We start from the raw sequence: 19,930 nt of genomic DNA, 5'->3' as shown, positions 1-19,930 counted from the left end.
CCGAAGATCAGGGGCGACCGACCAGAAAGCACAATCCCCCAGTGACTCAGTAACTTGACAATTACAGAAGAGTTTGAACTCCACACGGTGCTGATGAGCCACCGGTCCGACTGTGACTCGCTCTCATTCTGCCCGGAGAAGCTTCTGTTCCAAACCGACACATCCACTCACACTGACCATCGATCTGCGCAGGACGTTAACTGGACGCGTCTTCTTTACAGACTCGACACTAAAGGAACTGGAGATCTTGAGTTTCCACTTTAAAGACTTTCTACGTCACATGTTAAACCTTCTGAAATAAGGTGCAGGGTTTCTTCTAAGTCCAATTTGAAGCGGCGGCCCCACTGCTGCAAAATTATTGCAAAGTCGCAATTACACGACTCTGTGAGGGCTTTTATTTTGACACGACAACGCTGTAGGTTTTCTTAAATGTCTGTATTCATAATTTCTAAAGACTGGTTCACGATAAAACGAGGTGAATATTTAATTGACTTGTTCATAACTGTAGAAACTATTGGACGGAGGAGATGATGGATGCTGCTCTGGTTTGAATTATTCAGGCGACGAGAGAAGAAGAAGAAGAAGCTGCCGACTGACGACAGAGCCCGAGCTGCTATTTTCAGACAAACACACGCTAACACCAGTGAAACTTCCCCGACGAGCTCCACAACGCCTGGTTGTTGACTCGATTTGGACTGAATTATTCAAATCCTTCAATGATAAAGTGTTTAACAGTGAAACCTGCTAATGAATTCATTTAACAGATAAAAGCTCACACAGACGCTCTCGTCTGCTTCCTGCAGAGTAATTAAATAGTGTGACATCAGACCTGCAACTACTTCTGCTACAGATTCATATTTTGTGTCCTTTTTTTAATTAATATAATCATTGGATTCTTGTTCATTTATGACTTCGTTCTTTTAAAATTTCTGAACCACAGACACGTTTTCTGATCAGTTTGGTTTTAATTCGCTATTCGACGCCGTGAAAGCAGGCTGAGACGTTATGATTGACAGCTCGATACTGACTTGTGATTGGTGCAGAGCATGTATGGCCGGGACTTCTACTATTCTACAGAACATTTTGTGTGCAGCTGCTGCTCCATCCGGCTCTTTGCACTTGAACCAGTTTTGCAATATGAAGAAATTGGACGAATGAGCATTTATTTCACACAAATGTTTTCCACCGCATCCGCACGGCCTTGAGCCATGTATCAAGAGCAGCCGGGCCTTCAGTGGTTGATCGGATTCGGTTAGGTGTGCTCAGCTGAAGCTCGCATTGACTGTAAAACTGAATTGTGGAGCCGGGAGCTCAGCCGTTACCACAGATACCATATTTCCTCTGTCCACGGCCACAAGTTTACATCATGGGAGACTATTATATATATTTCACACAGAAGGCCACAGCTGCTCTTCATACTGGAACAAACAGGGCTCCAACAGCTGGAGAAATATTCACACTAAGAAAGAAAGTCAATGGAATGCATTTCCCCCCCCCTGCTTCATAAAGTTGTCAGAAGCACATCTTCAGCTTCTTTCACACGTCTTTAGTTTGACGTGAAAGCTGTCTATCAAGCTCCTTTGTGGAACATACATCCGGCCCGACATCACCTGACATCCAGGATCTCAGTCCACACAGAATGGACGACAGCAGAATGGATGACAGTACTAGTCATCTGGATCGCCCCCTGCCCCTAGGCAGTTCTTGTTGTGTAAGTGTTCATGTTTCTGATCAGTTTTGGTTGACGTGATTGGCAGGACCTCGACACCGCGGCTCCACTCAACGATCACTACGGTACAACAGACACCAAATTATGTCAAAAGCACAAGATGGCGTCTTCTGTATACAAGATATTTAAGGTGGAGACGTGTCGTCCATCTTTCTATACAGTCATCGATCGTCTTCATATACGGTCATTAACTGTCTTCATTTGGTCATTGATCGTCTTTATTACACTCTATGGCATAATCCAAAAGCTTAACTACTTTTAACTGAGATTTCTTGAGCAGTATCACCTTCCACACCAACTGTGTATTTTGACAGTGTTGTGTTTGTACTTTAACAAAAGTTAAGCCGAAATCCTCCTATAGAGAGTGTTTGTGTGTGTGTGTGTGTGTGTGTGTGTGTGTGTGTGTGTGTGTGTGTGTGTGTTGAGAGGAAACTCGCTCTTACTCTCTCTCGCCTCACCGCTTCCCTTCCCTCCTCATTTGCCTAAGTGCCTTGTTTGTTTGTGTGTGCACAAGGACACACACACTCGGACGTGCATGCACACACTCGGACGTGCATGCACGCACATATACCTATGCGTGCGTGCGTGCACACACACACACACACACACACACACACACACACACACACACACACACACACACACACACACACACACACACACACACACACACACACACACACACACACACACACACACACACACACACACACACACACACACACACACACACACCGCATCACATCGCTGGTGTTAAACAGCAGCAAATGAACCTTGAATTTGCATTAACATGCCAGAGAAATTAAGTGCATGGTCTGAGTGTTCGCCGCCCAATTAAGAACACCCTGTTCTCCTCCATTCATTCTGCAGGTGCTAATGCACCGGGCCCGTGATCAGACAGTCACACCACAGTTTGTCCATCACGCTGTTGGGGGGGGGGGGGGATTCGGAGCTCAGGTGGGCGTCCCCCAGTCTGTGCTCAAATAGAGGGAAAATCAATGTCAAACAAATTGATTGCAGTTACTTCATTAAATTCTGATTTAATGAGTTTATAATCAAACCATTTTCCTCCAGGTTAATTCAATTTGGGCCGAGTCGAGTAGCTCAGCGGCTGCACTCTCGGGCCTCGGCTCGCGTGCTTCTTAAAAAAGCCTGAGCCACATTTTCATGCAGCCGGGGAACTGCGACGTCTTGGGATATTGTTTTGTGTTGTTCAGTCTGCACCTCGCCAGAAGATAATCCCGGCCATCTGGAAGTTTTGGGTGAAGGCAGAAGCGGAACACGAGAGAGAGAGAGAGAGAGATTCGGTCTGACGATTTTATATCCAGACTGCAGGCGAGTCTGAGCCCCTTTCTGAAATCTGGCCCGCGTTACGTTATGATCTGAGAGTGATCAGGGAAGGATGCGTGAGGTCCATGTGTAATTGGGTAGGCGAGCAGAAATATACGGGCCTATACTGTAGAACACACAGGAGAACCCAACAGCAGACACAAGACACAACTGTGTTTACTTGGTCATGGCTCGGCAAGTTCAAGGAAATCAGATTCATATCATGAAGGGTAAGACGGAGAGAGAAACTGGCCAAATACACAAGCCAGAGGAAAAGCTGAACAAAGAAACTAGGACAATGTGTCCAGGTGGAATCAGAAGGAGTCTGGTACATCAGGTGTAGTTTGGGTGCTTTCCATTCAACTACGAGGTCCGAAATAAAAAGTACAGACTGTTTCTGTTGTACACGAGCAGAGAGCAGCGCAGTGATGTGCATGAGGCAGCGGTGAGTGACTGTCATGAGTCAATATCTGCGTCAAGCCGTGCGATCAACATCGGGACCTGTGTGAAGCACGTTCTGGCGACCACTTGCAGCTGTAATAAGTTTGCAATTTGACCTCAAACTCGATCTGAGAGCAAAACATCAAATTCTGAGTCAGACTCACGCCGAGGATCATCACCGGTGACGAGAGGCGGGTCCACGGCGAAGACCCAACCAGAGACCAAACATCAGTCTCCACAGAAAAACCCGCAGGCGGCTTCGGACCAAAGAACACTGGTATTATCCTTTAAAGTCCTTCTGCGCTGAGTTAGCTGCACCGCGGGGTTCCGCACAGATTAACGGCAGCCCGGATCCGAAATGACGTTATGGAGCAATTCGTTCATTTCACTTCAGACTAAATCCCTGTCCATGAAATGCTCTTTGTGTTTGCAAAATGGTTTATAAAGTCTGTAGCTAGTGAGTAGGGTTCTATTGCGAGACAGGATTTTTTTTTTTTTTACCTCCGCCAAGAAGTTGGATTTTCACCCCTGTGCATTTCTTGGGGGGCTTCTGTTTGTCAGCGGGATTACGCAAAAAACTACTGGACAGATTGCAATGAATAAACCAATAAAGTTTGGCTCCAACAAACAGATGGACAGGGGCAAAGAAAACCTCCTTGACAGAAGTAGTGAATCAAGACCTAATGAATTGCAAAAAGCCAGACACCGAAGAACCGAACCTCTGGAACTGATGATCCTTTGACCCTTTGAAGAAGAAATAGAGACCTGAGTAATAATCATACTAATAATCTACCCCGACGCATGCGCACACTCCCTCTGTTGGCTGCATCACTCAGCCCCGTGATTTTTCTTTCTTTCTGAATTAATGCTGAAACAGAATAATGGTTTCGACTTGAGCTTGATGAATGTCAGAGTGAGAATGGAGTCGGGCGGCGGGGACACTGCGCCGCGATCGATCGCTCTCCGAGTGGTAACGTGTCAGAGTCTCTACGCATATGTTTAAGACGGAAAGTGAGAAGACAGAGAGAGAGAGAGAGAGAGAGAGAGAGAGAGAGAGAGGCTCCTCATTCATTACTGCCATTATGCGTCATCAGCTGATACTTGCGGAGAATTGCGGCGAGCGATCGGAGGGCTGTAAAGATTTCTGGCAGCTTCCCTGCACCGGAGGGGGGGAACCTAGCGACAGTACCAACAAGGAAGACAAAGGTGCTGACAGGCTGACACGCGGTCCCAGTGCCGAGTTTGATGGCATTAATGAGGGAGAAGGGGACTAGAGACCAGCGTGAGGTTATGTGAAGAGTGTTTGCTTGAAAAAAGGAGAGGAGAAGGGCAGACAACGGTTGGCGTGTGTTTGTGTAGGAGAAAAAGGAAAGGGAATTCAGAAACTCAGAATTCAGAGTGGTGCAGGTCTGAATAAGACGCTGTCGTGTGAACATCGTCGTCTGATGACCTTAATCGGAGGTCGTACTCGAGAATGAGCAATAATCTGATTAAGACACATGGAGTATTCCGATTTCCGACGTGGACGCGGTTGTCGCTGCAGCCGCGCTGCGAGTGAGGCTAAGCAGTTAAAAAAAAATCACAAAGGAAAGAATAACAGCAGCCAAAATTTCAGCCCTCAGACTGTCAGAGCTGCTCACGCTGCTTGACTGATTCACTGAAGCTCTCTTGCCCAAGGTACAGGCCTGCTCTACTTTGGCTCGACTATACGGTGTGATGGCTTCCTCTTAACGCGAACCCCCGTGAACCCTTCCCACAATAACAGAATCAGCGCCTCCTTTTTTCTGTGACATACTGATCGATGCAGGATGGCATCCTGCATGCAAACCCCTCATTTGCGCCGCAGAGCCAGTCAACAGCCCGGAGAGAATCAGATAAAACTCCCGGGCCTCCATTAAGCGTCGGACTGTGGGTCTCCGGTGCCGACTGACAGCTGAGGAGTGAATAATGTGTCCGAATTTTTGCAAAACCGCTCCTCTCTCCGGCGGTGCAGCGGTGATTCAGTGGCTCAATCTGCATGTAAGACCGAGAACAAAGCATAAAGGGGCACCACAGAATCCATTGTTGGGAGTCCCGGCAGATATGCAGAATAATCATCTGGGACGGAGCCTCGGCGACGTGCTCTAATTAATGATTTCATTATTTTTATGAGTCAGTACGTCACCGTTTGAAGCCCTTGTTTCTGTGTTGTCTTGTTCTCTCATTATGCAGCGGTGTCATTATAATTTCACCCCTTTATTCTTCGCGTCCTTCGTTCATTGCGCTGCTTTTTTCCCGGCTGATTATGTAACCAGAGTTTGCAGAGAGGAGGAATTGTTTTTAGCCGCTGCGGCAGCATGAATAACAATGTCAGTCCATCGCTTCTGGTTCAGACCAAAAATGTCTCGATAACCCGTTGGACGATGCCCGAGTACAGCATCACGGAGCGTCAGTCGACTCCATCTCTTCTCTTTTTTATTAACTTATATTGAAGCGTTTCTTGCTGGTTGTTGTGTTTACGTCAAGTTGCTGCTTCATTGAGGTTGTTTCACTGTCAAGGTCGGAGGTCACACTCGACCCGCAGCCTGGTCGATGACGCTTGTTGATGTGAAGTCTTGGCGCCATGACGGGTCACGCTATGAACGGTGCTGCACTGCTTAGACATGCACAATTGTCCATCAGTCACAGGAGCAATGGTTGGTTTGCTGCAACTACAGAGGAGTTTCACACTTTTTTAAAGCCCCAGTGTATATGTTTTTTTACTTTTCTGGCGGTAAATAGCAAACCGCAACCAACTGATCACCCGACAGGAGACACTTTAAGATGGCGCACCGCTGATTCCATTTCCGGTTTACAGCAGCGCTGGAAATTCAACACGAAAGTGACTAAGTATGGACCATTTTTGTGCAACAACCGTACTAAAAAGGATGTAGCAAACGTGGAGACACGGAGGTCAGGTCCACCTCATGTAACTGTATTTAACTCATTCAGGGCTCACGAAAAAACATTGGTTCTTTGTTGCAGGTGATTATACATATATGAACACATAGTTATGGCAATATATTCCACTTCTGTGAATAAGTTCTTCTAAATATTGCACACTGTAGTTTTAAAGTTAAAGACGACGTTCAAAGTTCTATTATATCTGCACCTTTACTTTTTGTTTTGTCCTTTGTTGCTTTCACAACTTGTCATGATGCCTTTTTTATATCTGATGTAAATCACTGTGATTTGTGCGACACAAATAAACTCGCCTTGCCTTCAGAAAACGAAGGAAATAAACAGAAACAATTCACTCTTTCTTAGATTTAGAGAAAATTTGAAGTGGAATAAAAAATGTTTTACGCGCAGTTGAAATTAAGTCATTTTTATCAGCACAAGTAAATCTTTCCTGCTGTCCTTTTGCTTTCTCAGGAAAATATTACAGTGATTTATTGATGATAAAATTCGACACAGTTCGCAGTAATATTCAGCTGCATCCGAGCTGCCAGCCTCCACCAGGAGAGAAAAGCTGCTGCTGCATGTGGTGTCAATTTCTCATATAATCATGTATTCACATATACTCTGTTTGAATTGTGTTTCCGGTATGTGGGAAAGACTGTTTACGAGAGGTAATAATTAGTTGAGCCTGGGGTAGAAAAGCAGATGAGGGAAGTGTGGCTTAGAGAGGGTTAATGAACAGCTGGTTTTATTGGGGGTAGTAAGACATTTGGGCCAGGAAGAAGGATTCAGGGAGATGATAAGGCCAACATTCTTGGTGACCTGGCCGCCTGGGCCTGGCTATTTCTGATATCTTTTCCGTGTGATCTGGGTCAGACCTCTGAACCATTCCATGGTGAAGGAGCTCTGAACCAGCTGACCAGACTCTGTTGTACTCTTGACTTTGATTCAATTAAATATGACTTGTTATATTTGAATGAGTATTTGTTCATTTTTCTCGAGTAAATCAAGATTTCCACCACACTGCACACGTATATCATGTTGCAGTGAGAGCACTACGGCACAAGACACACATCGTTGACGCATCAGGTTAATTCCAGACTGAGAACTGTTCATTGTCTCCTCAAATGCAATCACGCCAGGCACAACTACATCAACATGCACACGCGCAATAATTAGACGGCAGCGTCGACTGTACTGTCATAATTTGAACTCATCATAGCATCGACGAGAGTCTCTCTCCACCTCCCCGTTCTCAGCCCTGTCATGTTACTTCACTGGAACGTATTCAGCGGAGGACGGAGGCATGAGGCAGCGAGAACACATGTAACATCTGTATGCAGGCTGCGGAGTGTATGCAGTGTCTGGAAGTGGTGACAATGGTGACAGCTCATACAAAGTAACAGGCAGACAGGAAAATACCGCAAATACCCATTTAATACAGAAGTGAAGAGCCGAGCGTTACTGGGAAATTTTCTTCTGCCACTGAGTTCAGCACAAGAGTACGTGAGATCACTGCGTGTTCACTGTACAGTCCTTGTGTAAAGTCAGGGACATGCGACTTCATTCAACAAAAAACTGCACTGTAAAATCTGACAAGTTGATATTTCTTTAAAAACTGATTTAAGGTTAGTAAAAGTCGACATAAAAATTATTCTCTGGTTATGATTACTATGATCTACTTTCCCCTTAGAAAACAGAGCTCCGCCCCTGGACTGGCAGCGGGAGTTTGTAGTTTTCATGATCCCGTCTAAATAGATCTAAAATAAAAAACCATAATAGTTAAAACATTGATTCGTTTTGAAGCAGAAAGTCAAAGCCTCTGTTGTAGCTTATGATGATGTCATTTCATTCTGTCAAGTGTGGTAGCACCAGAGTGGAGGGAGAGGAGCATAGAAAAATGTTCACTTCTCAAAACTAAAAATATCTACATAGTTCAAACAACCTAAGGAGAGTTATGAAATATTTAGTCCATGTTTCTATAGTAAGAAATCTTTTTTTTATCAATATGTGTTGTGTTTATTGTGCTAAATTTGATGATATGTTTCAGATTTTTATTTTTATTTCTAATTTATAACAACCTCAGTACTTTCATAATCAGCATGACAGTGAGAAATAAGTAAAGTAAACTAATATAAGTAAGCATAGATATCATATTTTAGAATGTAGTTATCTGACACTAGACTCATGTGGTTGTATCAGTGTGGTCTCAATGGCAACAGCATGATCTGGTCAACTAATAAGACATGAGCAGAGCACTAGTGACCTCTCTAAACTTCTTTACTGTACAGTCTGTGACTGAGAATCATTTGAAAACATAATATACCATAAATACACAGAGACATTTTACTGCTGTGAATTGGCAGGAGCCTTGGCGACGTTTTTTTTCTTTCTCTCGCCGTGCCAAAGAGGGAGCTCCCGAGCAGCTTCCACAAATCTCCAGCTGCAGCGGCAGTCCCTGACGGTGGTCACCGCTCAGATTAATGTGAGGTATTTGCAAGATCACGACCGGGTTTGTCAGGTTGCATCGGCGTCGTCAAACTTAATCACGGCAGTAAATATTATTTTTGTTTTGTGTTCACATTAGCCGATATAGGTTGATTGTGTTTCCACAGCGAGCTGTAAAAACTTCACAAACTCAACAGCGGGCATTTGATCATCTTTACTTCACTGTTGATTTGAAAAATGTAGAAAACAATAGCAGCTTTAATTCATACGGACTGACAGAACAGTCTGGCTGCCTGTGAGGACCCTACAAACGCTACGGATGCCACCGACGTGACAGGATTTCTCCTGGCGCTGCCGATGGAGAGCGCGAGTGAGCAAGTGAGCGAGCGAGCAAGAGTGAGTGAGCTCTGCACACAGTTCTACAATGAGCAAAATTTAGAGACATTATTACGAGTGTAAGAAAATTAAGGTTCCATATGAGCAAATTGGACTATGCCTCAGTCATAAATGGGAAACACTGGTGTTATTATAAAGAAATATAAACAATATCCCGACACGCATTGGTTCAGGGGGTTCAATGCATAGGGGGACTGCCCCTGTGGTGACGACTCTGATGGACGTGGCTATGTTGGAAGTGATGCCTCAATTCAGTGTCAAACTGCTCAGAGGTTTTATTTCTCCCAGCAGACGACAGCTGCAGTTTCTGTTAAACTCAAATGTTCATTTAGATTTTTGTGTTTATTTATAGTGCATAAACATTTTCTTAGGTAAGCAGAAATGTGTGGTACAGTTTGTGTGGCTCCTGACACTTTGGCAAACTTCTGATGAGAATATAAATTTACACAAAAGACTCAGGTACACATAAATACTAAATATAGGTTTAGATAGAAAAGTATAAACTGTACTCTTCACTCTTTACCTCTACCATTTACTGTATGTGTAAATCCAAAATGGCTGCGCACCGACATCAGCACCAATAATTCAGCTCCTTTATTGCATCACATAAGTCACGGAACCCAACGACCAAACTCAAGGCCTGAGCTGCCGATTCTGAACCCGAGCCGTTCGTCTGCCAGAGGTTTGTATCCAGACGCAGCCGAGCAGAGACGAATAACTCGAAGCCGAGTCAGGCGGCGTTTATGAAACTGTGGGTGTTAAACGGAGGCCTGTACCTGGAAGCGTCGATTAAACAGTAGTTGTAAATATATATTGAAATAAATTAAAAAACTTTATTAATCCCCTCACTGGGACACTGTTTTTTTGTGGGGTTGGAAAAGTAATGTGTAAAAACTGAAAAACCTCCAGGCGTCAGTAACATCAGCAGGTCCAGGGTCCATGGTCCCGTGTCCTCGGGAGGTCGTAGCTCAGCTACTGAATGAAAGACGTCGTTGACGAGCCAGAACGCTACCATCAGGTTTAGAGATTCAAACCAGATTAAGAAAAGATGGAAACCTAGAGGGGGTAACTGTTCTGTCCAGCAACAACTGATGTGGCGGCTCTACTTTTAACATTACTTGTTCCCCCGCCACGTTTTTTCTCCGGCTTCCTCCCACAGTCCGATCACATGCAGATGAACTGAAAACTCTGAACTGTACGTAGGTGTGAATGTGAGCATGAATGCTTGTTTGTCTCCACATGTCGGCCCCGTGATGGGCTGGCGACCTGTCCAGGGTGAACCCCGCCTGTCGCCCAGCGGCAGCTGAGACTCCAACAGAACAAAAGTTTCAAAAGAAAAAAAGCAGTAACAGCTAGAAGGATGATATCATTAATAAACGGATTATAATTAACATATGGACTCTTGAGTTATGTCCATAAACACATCCGCTTGTGCCAGATGTAATGAAAATCCCCCCGAGGCGTCCTTGAGAACGAGCACAACACCAATTACAACATCCTTCAAACTCCCCTGTCACTGGTGAATCCTCGTTTTCTCTCTGGTCAAGAGTCACTTCTGATAAAGAACGGCAGCAGTCGGAGCCTCGTGATATGAGTGACCACCAGTGCATTTCACAAAGGTCAGCTGTCTAGAGCTTCCACGGATATATTTGAATAAACTTCAAGTACATTTTAACTCAAGGTAGCTGCTCCTGCAGCAGCGGCGGCTAATGAGGTGAGAATATAACAGCTTGTCACAATGCAGTACAAAGGTCTTTCAATAAAGATGTTCACCTCCTCACTAATGTTACATATCTCTTTTTTTGTTTCATTGTTTATTTTATAATACAACCTATAAGCTACTGTGTGTATATTCAATATTCTTTTACTGACCAATGTTCAAACGTTCACTCCGTTACAAGTCAGATTCACAAAACTGTGACGACTGACACCGGGTCATGAAGAGGTGACGTGATGAAATTTACGCCTGCATCACCTCAACATTAGATTAATATCGAAGACCATAAGCCAAAATGTGAAAATCAGTGTTAGATCAGTTTGTCCCAGGGGGTTCCAGCATGAAGCTCATTGTGTTTGCTCATGTTATTACAGAATCAAACAGCTCAGCATGTTTCATACGCTCTTTAAAATGCCAAAATCACTGCAGAGAAAAAAAAACTGTGAGAGATGCATGTCGACCGTGTGACTGCTCGATCCAAACCTTCATTTCAACCTGATGTTTTGCATTTTGTAAATGGAAGGAGGGAAGAGAAAGGGAATGAGACCGCCTCCTGAAATTGGCGTCCAATGGCAGACTTATACCCGCAGTGATCACCTGATGAGTGAGACCAGTTAAAGTTTGTATTTTTTGTTTGTTCGATATCTTAGCCACCTTTTTTTATTGTTTAATTTTGACGTCTGAGTTTCTGCTGCAGCAGCTGTGCAGGTGTATAAATAACATTTATGATGTCGAGTGAAGAACGACGCTGATGTTTGGAACAAAACCTAAATCTAAAACGAGCAGACATGAAGCAGCACTGAGCTGTGAGAAAAGACTGGGTTGTGTGATTTATGTGAGATCCAGTTCATGTTTTATTGCTCATAACATGACATAAATGTTTTTTGTTCTGATGATTTCTCTTCCACACGAGGATCATTAAACTCTGCTGCAGACTGTGCATCAGGAGACAGTTCTTTGTTTCAAAAGGTAATATCAACCTCCGCCAAGGAGATGTTTTCACCCGTCTGTTCGTTTGTCTGCAGGATGGAAAACTACTGAACGGATTTCCAGTAAACTTGATGGAAGGATGGAACATGGACCAAGAAAGAATCCATTAAACGTTGGTGTGGCTCTGGACAAGGACAGATCCAGGAATTTGTTCTTAAATCTTTCTTTAACATCGTGATAAATATATATTTTTTTACATTTTCGCTGATTTCCCAAAGAATAATTAATGGAGCCAAATGAAAAGAGGAAAAAAATCTGACATATTCAGTGGAATGCTATCTCTGAGTGATCTCTGTGAGATTCCGTGCTGAAACGCAAAAATCTGGAACGAAGTTAATCTAAATATGGTTTCATAAGGACAGTGTTGGGCCTCGGTGGATGTCTGATCTCTACTCGCCGACGTTCTAGCTTCTGATACGTGCTTCTACACGTCGTATTTGAAAAGACGTCGGCTGGAGACGGTGCAGGAGAAGACGCGGTTCTTTGTTTTACAGGTCATATTTAATGTAAGAAGTTTTGTCCTCCTACAAAAACATTTCTCCACTGCTACTGAATATTTAATATGGTATGAATCCATGACAGTTAATAAATAAACATCACTGCTAACAAGCTAACTAACTACTGTCATATTTTAACTGCACTGCCTTGATCAAATGGATTTCATGTGGTGTAAAGCCGAGGACTAGTTTTGGAGAGATACTTCTTCTTCTCTTAAGTTGTCTTTGTTTGAAGAGTTTATCCTCAACATCCTGAGCCAGTCTTAATAAGTGTCTGAAGAAGAGAAGAGGGGATCAAGTATTGAGCTTAAATCTATGGTGAGAGACGTCGGTCCTGCTGTGACAGTTAATTTGCTCAATTTAAGTCCAAAGACGAAGAGCCACTCCAAAATAAATCTGATCCAAAAACCCGCATCGAACAAATCGTAAATATCAGAATCTACGAGCTGAAACATGGATTTTTCATCTGCAGCTGCACCAACTAACACAGGAAACAGAGTCTGAGCATAGTGTCTGGACACACAAGAGCATTTCTGCTGGAAATGCACCGAGTCGGTGAGCGTCTCCGAGGGTCGACTCAGTCCATCACATCAAATCTTTCATACTTTGCAAAGGACAGCGAGGAGACAGAGGCGTCCCAAGCAGCCGTGACGGGCTGAGAAGCAACAGAAAACAAGGAGGGAGGAGGGTGAGGGTGGAAGCAGCTTCTCCTGGTGCTGCAGTAACACAACGTGAGGGTTGTGGCGTAGTCAGTGAGAGGACTGAGGGGTCGGACTGGTGAGAGATGAGGCAGAAAACGAGGAGGGAAAGACCTGAGAGGGAGGTGTCTTCCTGCAGGGTCGTGTTCAAACCTTTTTAACCCCACGTTTCACACCTGCTGCACTATCTAGGTTATCTATCATTCCATCATATTCCCAGCAATATGTTGCAATAAACCCTCATGTTAAAATCAACTACACAATATGGCAGAAAACAAACTGGATGACAAAAAAGATCAAAGATCAAATCCTTTAGAGTCATTTTAACCTGCATTAACAAAATACTTTGTCCAGCAGAAACGTGGTGACTACAACAATGACATCATCGTCTTGACTTGACGATGTGTTGCACTGTTGCCACGTCCAGCAGTTACTGATGATTAGCTTATCGCAGACATGTTATATCAGGGAATGTTTTTGCAGATTGCAGTTCATTTTTATAGTGTAGAAACTCCTGCCCCAGTATCTCGGTCAAAGTTGAGTATGATTGAATGCTAGCTGTGAGCGTTGAGTGTGATTGGATGATAGCTATGAGTGTTTGGAAGCTAGCTGTGAGCGTTGAGTGTGATTGGATGATAGCTATGAGTGTTTGGAAGCTAGCTGTGAGCGTTGAGTGTGATTGGATCATAGCTATGAGTGTTTGGATGCTAGCTGTGAGTGTTTAGTGTGTTGCACATGTAGCATATTTGCTGCTAAGCTAATGGTCAACCCTCTCATGCACATCCTGAATGACAGGCACACCGCTTAATGGACCTTTGAGGTTCCTCAAACTGTAAATCAGATGAATTTACTAAATTCATTGAAGGTGCTGCAACTCTGATCCTGATCACTCTGCATTGATCCGGATCTTTCGGACCCTTTGTAATTTTTTGTCTGTTGTGAGCTGAGGATGTTCTGCCGTAGCAGCAGCAGCAGGAACAGTGTTTGCTGCAGGTCTGATGATTTCTGACTGAAACTGCATTAAAAAAAAGGCTCCTGCAGCACAATCGACTGTCACAACAAACTCACTGTTAGTTTCGGAGGTGGAGAGTCTCCTGACCACCGCAGTCTCATTCAGAAACATGTTATAACCAACACCATGGCCTCAGGCTGCCACTTTGCTAAATTTAATTCTTTCTGGGGCCTTTTTTATTTAGGAAACCAAAACAAATTCAATGCTTTTAGAGACCTTTGCAGACCTGCAGATCTCCAGTTCCTCTTATTATTCCTTTTTCGATGTGACACAGCCACTTTGCCAGTTACAATAAAGGAGGAGTCGGGCTGTGATGGTGGATGATATATGATTTGTTCCACAGTCCTGCAGCAACTTCATTAACAAAACCATAGCGATGTGTGTACAGATTATATTGGAAACAAATTTATTACATAATTCTGCCTCACACTGAGGCATTTTGTACCATTTTGAAAGGAAACTCATTCATATTCATTAATGGTATTTTTTGTCTTTCTGTAAGATTCAAGGACAAATCTCCACACAACAGGCAGCAAAGTGAGCCAGGATCAAAAATCCTTTCAAACAGTCTGGAAATACGAGCTTCCTGTGGGTTGGAAGCAGCTGAGGACGTTACATGGGAAGCTGGGTTTTTTGCCACGTTTGCCAAAACAAAGCTGATTCTGATTTCTTCCCTTTTTTGACTGGTTCCATGTTTTTTTTTCTGCACTGCCTCTGCAGCGTGGCTCCACTCCCACCTGGAACGTAGTGATGCAGGGTTTGGCCAAATACAAACAACACGGCTGTAATGAATCAGCACTGCTGTTCAGTGAATATAGGTCACAAAAAGTGTATCCAAGAGTAATGAATGTGTGTGGAACAGAAATATAAAGTACAGTCCCAGAAAGTGGGGAAGCCTGTACTCACAGTCAGTGGTGAGGTTGGATAATTGTATGAAACGGAATGAACATGTCCACACAGAGGAGTTTCAGAGAGTCAGATGAATCCAGTTCAAGTTCGATCAGCACAATATGACTCAGCAAATAATTTAGTAATCTAGAATATCACTAGGGAGAGCCATCCGTCCCATCGTCTTGAATTCAATCAAGCCTTATTGCTAGACCAACAAAACAATGGAGATCATGAAATCATAATCTTCCTTGCAGAGAATGATAGAAAACTAACAAACAAACAGACTGGGGCAAAAACATAACAGTGAGAAACAACCGATCTGAAGCGTTGGCGAACAACGTCAGAAGTTTAGGACCAAATTCCCACAAATGTTTTAACTATGTGCGACATGAAAGACCCTGGAAACTGAAGGACTGCTAGGACACCCACACTCACTCCAGAGGTTTCACCCTGCAGGGACGTTTCAGTCTCAGTGTGGATTTAAATATGAAAAACTCAGAATACATTTTACTATACCCACCACTCAAATATTAAAAACGGTATCATGTAAACAATGTTAGAACCCAGTCGGATGTTTAACACTTTGAATAACATCATGGTCTGATAAGTGTTTCCACTCCACACTGAACAGATGATGGCGTGGATCCCGCCTGCAGCAGCGGCCACGCCGGCTGACAGGATTTGTGTTGGTTTGAATGGAGAAATCTTCTCGTCATGCTGTTTATATTTTCCTCCTGAAGCCTTTTTTTCATTTGACCAGGGCTAAAACTCTCCTCAGTCTCGTTTTCTTAAACCACAACTTCAGACCTAGCCAAGGTTAGACTGCATCTTTCATCTTGAGCAAATATATATATCTATATATACTGTATATATAGATACAGGAATTTCAAAAATCTCTTTCTTAAACATTGTGAGATAGAACGTTTTTGTGTTTTGTGGTGTGTTTTTTTTTTTTTACATTTTCACTGATTTCACAGGAAATCATTCATGTTTCATATATAGTGGACTGATATCTATGAGTGTGTGAGATTTGGTGCAGCTTGATTGCATTTTAGGGCTGTTGGTGGAGGGTGGAGCTACACTGAATGATGTTTTAGTTCCAGCTGCACTTTATACAAATTAGTTTCACTGCAAACCGTCAACATCTGTGGTTTTAGTTGATAAATGTTTAACTGTTATGAAGCACCTGACCCATTTGTGATCCTTTACAGTGTGTCTTTAATATTTGCCTCAGGTTCAAACTCTACTTTTGTCTGTGTCTGCTGCATGTGAACGAGAAGACAGCATATAAAAGAAAATACTGTATCATCAGCGTATAGTTGAATGTATCATTGTCATGCCATGTGTGAGAAGCAATTAAAACCAATTCACAGTCCTGATTCTACATGTGTTTTCTCTAATTCCATCACCAACGCCCATTGTCAACATTAACACTGTCACATACTGAAGAGCATCAAACAATGGACCTAATGAGCTGTGGCTTACATCCTCCATTAACTCCCAGTGGCACCTCCACAGAACATGAACAGCCATGATTTATCTGTTGAAAGAACCCAAACCAGCCTAGTATACCTCTAATGATCCGGCTCCTATAGGAGGTGAGTAGCAATCCCCCCCCTCCAATTAAAAGCCAACTGCTGAGACCCCGCAGCTAAACGTTGTGTTTTTACATGCGAGGGACGGGGAGAAGCTCTGTTTTCATTTCACTCTCATGCTCGCTGAAATTTGTGGCTAACTCCGGGGTTTGTGTTCCATTATGTGCAGTGACAGGGGGAGTTTAATGACCCTGTGTCGTCTCCGCGGCGGGCACCAGCGCCGAGTTGCCCAGTGTTATGGCCTAATGAAGATCACCCGGAGAGAGAAGGAGGGTGGGAGTCAAACAGAGGGAAAGGTAAACAAGACAAAAAAAATGCAGGAAGTCAAAAACATGAGGAGATAGAACAGGAAGTGAGACACAAGTACGAGACAGGTAATGAGCAGAGGTGTGATGGGTGAAACAAAACCCCAGGTGTTTGTAAATGTCTTATTTTGTCCAACGACTGTTCAGAAACTCAAACAAGTTCTGTTTCCTCTCATGTATCAGGGGTTTCCCTGGGTTCCGTGGAAGCATTGTGTCAGGAAGTAATTGTTCTTTCACATCGACCAATGACCGTCTATAAAGACAAACAATGGCTGTATATGAAGACGATCAGTGACTACAAATAAAGATGATCAGTGACTATATAAAGATGACCAATGACTGTATATAAAGACAGTTTCTCCATTTAGTTTTTGTGATATTTCGAACTGAGCGTGGTTTCTGTTGATCTTGTTCCAGTCATTGGCGATTTCAGTTCTATTACAATTTACTTCATTAAAGTTTAATCAATATTCTGTTCATTTCTTTAGCTGTGGTAACACAAAAATCACATGACGTAAATGAGACACCGCCCTGTCCCTGACAACGCGAGGTAGACAGATGGAAAAAGTAATGTCACCTTCATCAGCCTGATTCCTGAACCAGTTCACACACATCTGCAGCTGCACGACTGCCCTACTTGTACTGTAAAATTCGTTCTCTGGCTCCGACCCGACCCGTGATCCACCGGAGGACGGCGCAGTCCAGGGAGTGAAACCTTAATGGCTTTGCTGCATGACTCCGGTGCCAACTAGGCCATTTACCAACATCAGGTGTGTAATGAAGTGAAAACAGCTGTGCAACAGATGACTTTTCTATCACAGGGGGAAATAATTACCCCTCCCGTTTCATTCCTCTGGGGTGTTGGATTGCAGGGACGCACTAAGCAGCTTTCTGATGGACACACACCTCCCGGTCTCCTCCATGTCTGACCCATTTACCTTCAGCCAAACCTCAGAAACATGTTCTGTACCTGTACACGTCTCTGATGTCTGCTGGATTCTTTGGCCAACGGCAGAATCCTTTTCACAAGATATACAAACGAAGGGTCCACTGTTCGTCGCTGCAGCAGCAAATTACCCACAGTGATGTTTTAACGTTATGGTGAACTCTTGTGGTCATAGTTGTGATGACGGGGGGAAATCAGGTGACATAGAATAAGGAGTGACAAAGTCTGCATTAGCAGGAGGTCAAGGTGGAGGGACGGGACGAGTTTGTTTCCCATGTGTAACCAAACTGCCATCATTGTAACCATGACGACAAAGGTTCTCTGACCTCAAAGAAGAATTTATTTTAACCCAAAATAAGAATTTTACTTAAAATGACTAAGTAGTTTCTGTGCCTCAATTTAGCCAAAGCTCGCCTGGGATCCAGATGAAAATCTGGGAGCTCATTTCCCAGGATCGTTTCAGTCTTGATCCCCTCCATTGGGTTTATCTAGTTTTTTATTATTTTCAGCCACAGTTATGGACAGAAAAAGTCCACATATTCATGATGTGTGCTTGGGACTGAAGAAACGCTTTCAGTCCCGAGTGTGAAACAGTCGCAGCTTGGCCACCATTAAATTCTGAAGATTCCTGGACATTACATTCTTTTCAGAATCTGCTTCCTGCTGGTATGAGTGTGAGTCCTGTTCAAAGCCACAGCTCCGAAAAAGCTTCAAAAAGTTTTGACCCTGTGGAAATAACCAAATAAACTTTAATGGTCCAAAAGCTGAGGGAAGGGAGTCGGAATTTCATTTGGTTCAGCGTTTTTACACAGTTTTTACAGATCACTTGTAATCAAGATAAAATGGACGACATGACCAGTGTCCCCATGTCAGAGCTTAAATAAACAGGAAACCAGGCTCAAAGATACAGGTTCTCTCTTAGGCCGTCCAACACGGTTTCTTTGTCGGAAGCGGGTGGTGATGAGGATTGTCGCTCGTTTCAGAGCACCAACCATCGTTCTGTCGACGTGACCAAAAAGTTACAATACATCCTCTGAGAAGAAGACGGGCTGAGGCCAACTGTCTGGCATGCTAACTTCAGTAGAAGGAAAGAAGTGATAGAAATATTGAAAAAACAACATTGGTGTAACCTCTGGGGACAAGACGTTGGCGAGTAAAGGAATGAAGTTTGAAGCTTTGATACTTTGATTTTGAAGAATTAACCAACACTTACTACACTACACACTTCAAGAAGAGAAATCCCTGCTCTCACTTTTCACCATTGTTGTTCCTCGTCCAGGTTAAATCTCTGATCTGCTTCCTGGTTACACCACATGTCCATTGTACATGAATGGTCATGAGGTAGAGTAGGGGGCAGCTCGTCTTATAATTTTATCACCGATTTTTCTGGTGGGGTCTGGAGGACGTGAGTCACTGTTTTCTCCTTCGAAAATGGACGATAAACTACTACTGATGTGAAAGTAAATGTCATTAACTGACTCAAAAACAACATAATGAGATTAGAGAAGAAGCAGGGCTGAAGCTGTGAGACGGACAGGGACGGTCTGACGTCTTTAAATTAGAGTAAAGCCTCCTCGTCGTGAGACACATGAAAGACTCCCCAGCCAGTTTTTTATCAGGACAAAGGGGAGAAAGAAGGAAACAGCAGAACCAGAGAAAGGAAGAGTCTCCCACATCCAGAGCAGAGGAGCTGTTCCGCCCCCCCCCCCCCCTCGTTCTCTCTCTCTCCATGTCTTCACGCCATGTCTCTCGCTCACTGCCCTTTGCTGTGTGTCACGGTGCCATGATGCGTTTCTATCTTTTGTCTGTGCTTCTTTATTCTCTCTCCATTTCATCGCCCTGGACTTCAATTTCAATCTGATCCAATTCGCATCTCCTGGATGGATCAGCCACAAAATACAGGCAACAAAGCCAGACTGAGACAACTTTCGCACACTGGAGCCCGACAAATATGGATAATGTATCTGCCGAGAAATATATAAATATGTCATAAACAAATGACTAGAAACAGACCATA

The 19,930-nt window shown here is 43.6% G+C and overlaps 1 protein-coding gene across 6 annotated transcripts in view; it reads right to left on the bottom strand.

The window, feature by feature from the left end:
- LOC118309605 (metabotropic glutamate receptor 7) overlaps positions 1 to 19,930 on the bottom strand; it is a 215,066-nt gene that overhangs the window by 139,913 nt on the left and 55,223 nt on the right. The window lies entirely within an intron of this gene.

Source organism: Scophthalmus maximus, chromosome 6, assembly GCF_022379125.1.
Source record: "Scophthalmus maximus strain ysfricsl-2021 chromosome 6, ASM2237912v1, whole genome shotgun sequence".
Classification (NCBI taxonomy): Eukaryota; Metazoa; Chordata; class Actinopteri; order Pleuronectiformes; family Scophthalmidae; genus Scophthalmus; species Scophthalmus maximus.
Note: the sequence above shows the minus strand (reverse complement) of the source record. Positions and strands in the feature narration are given on the sequence as shown.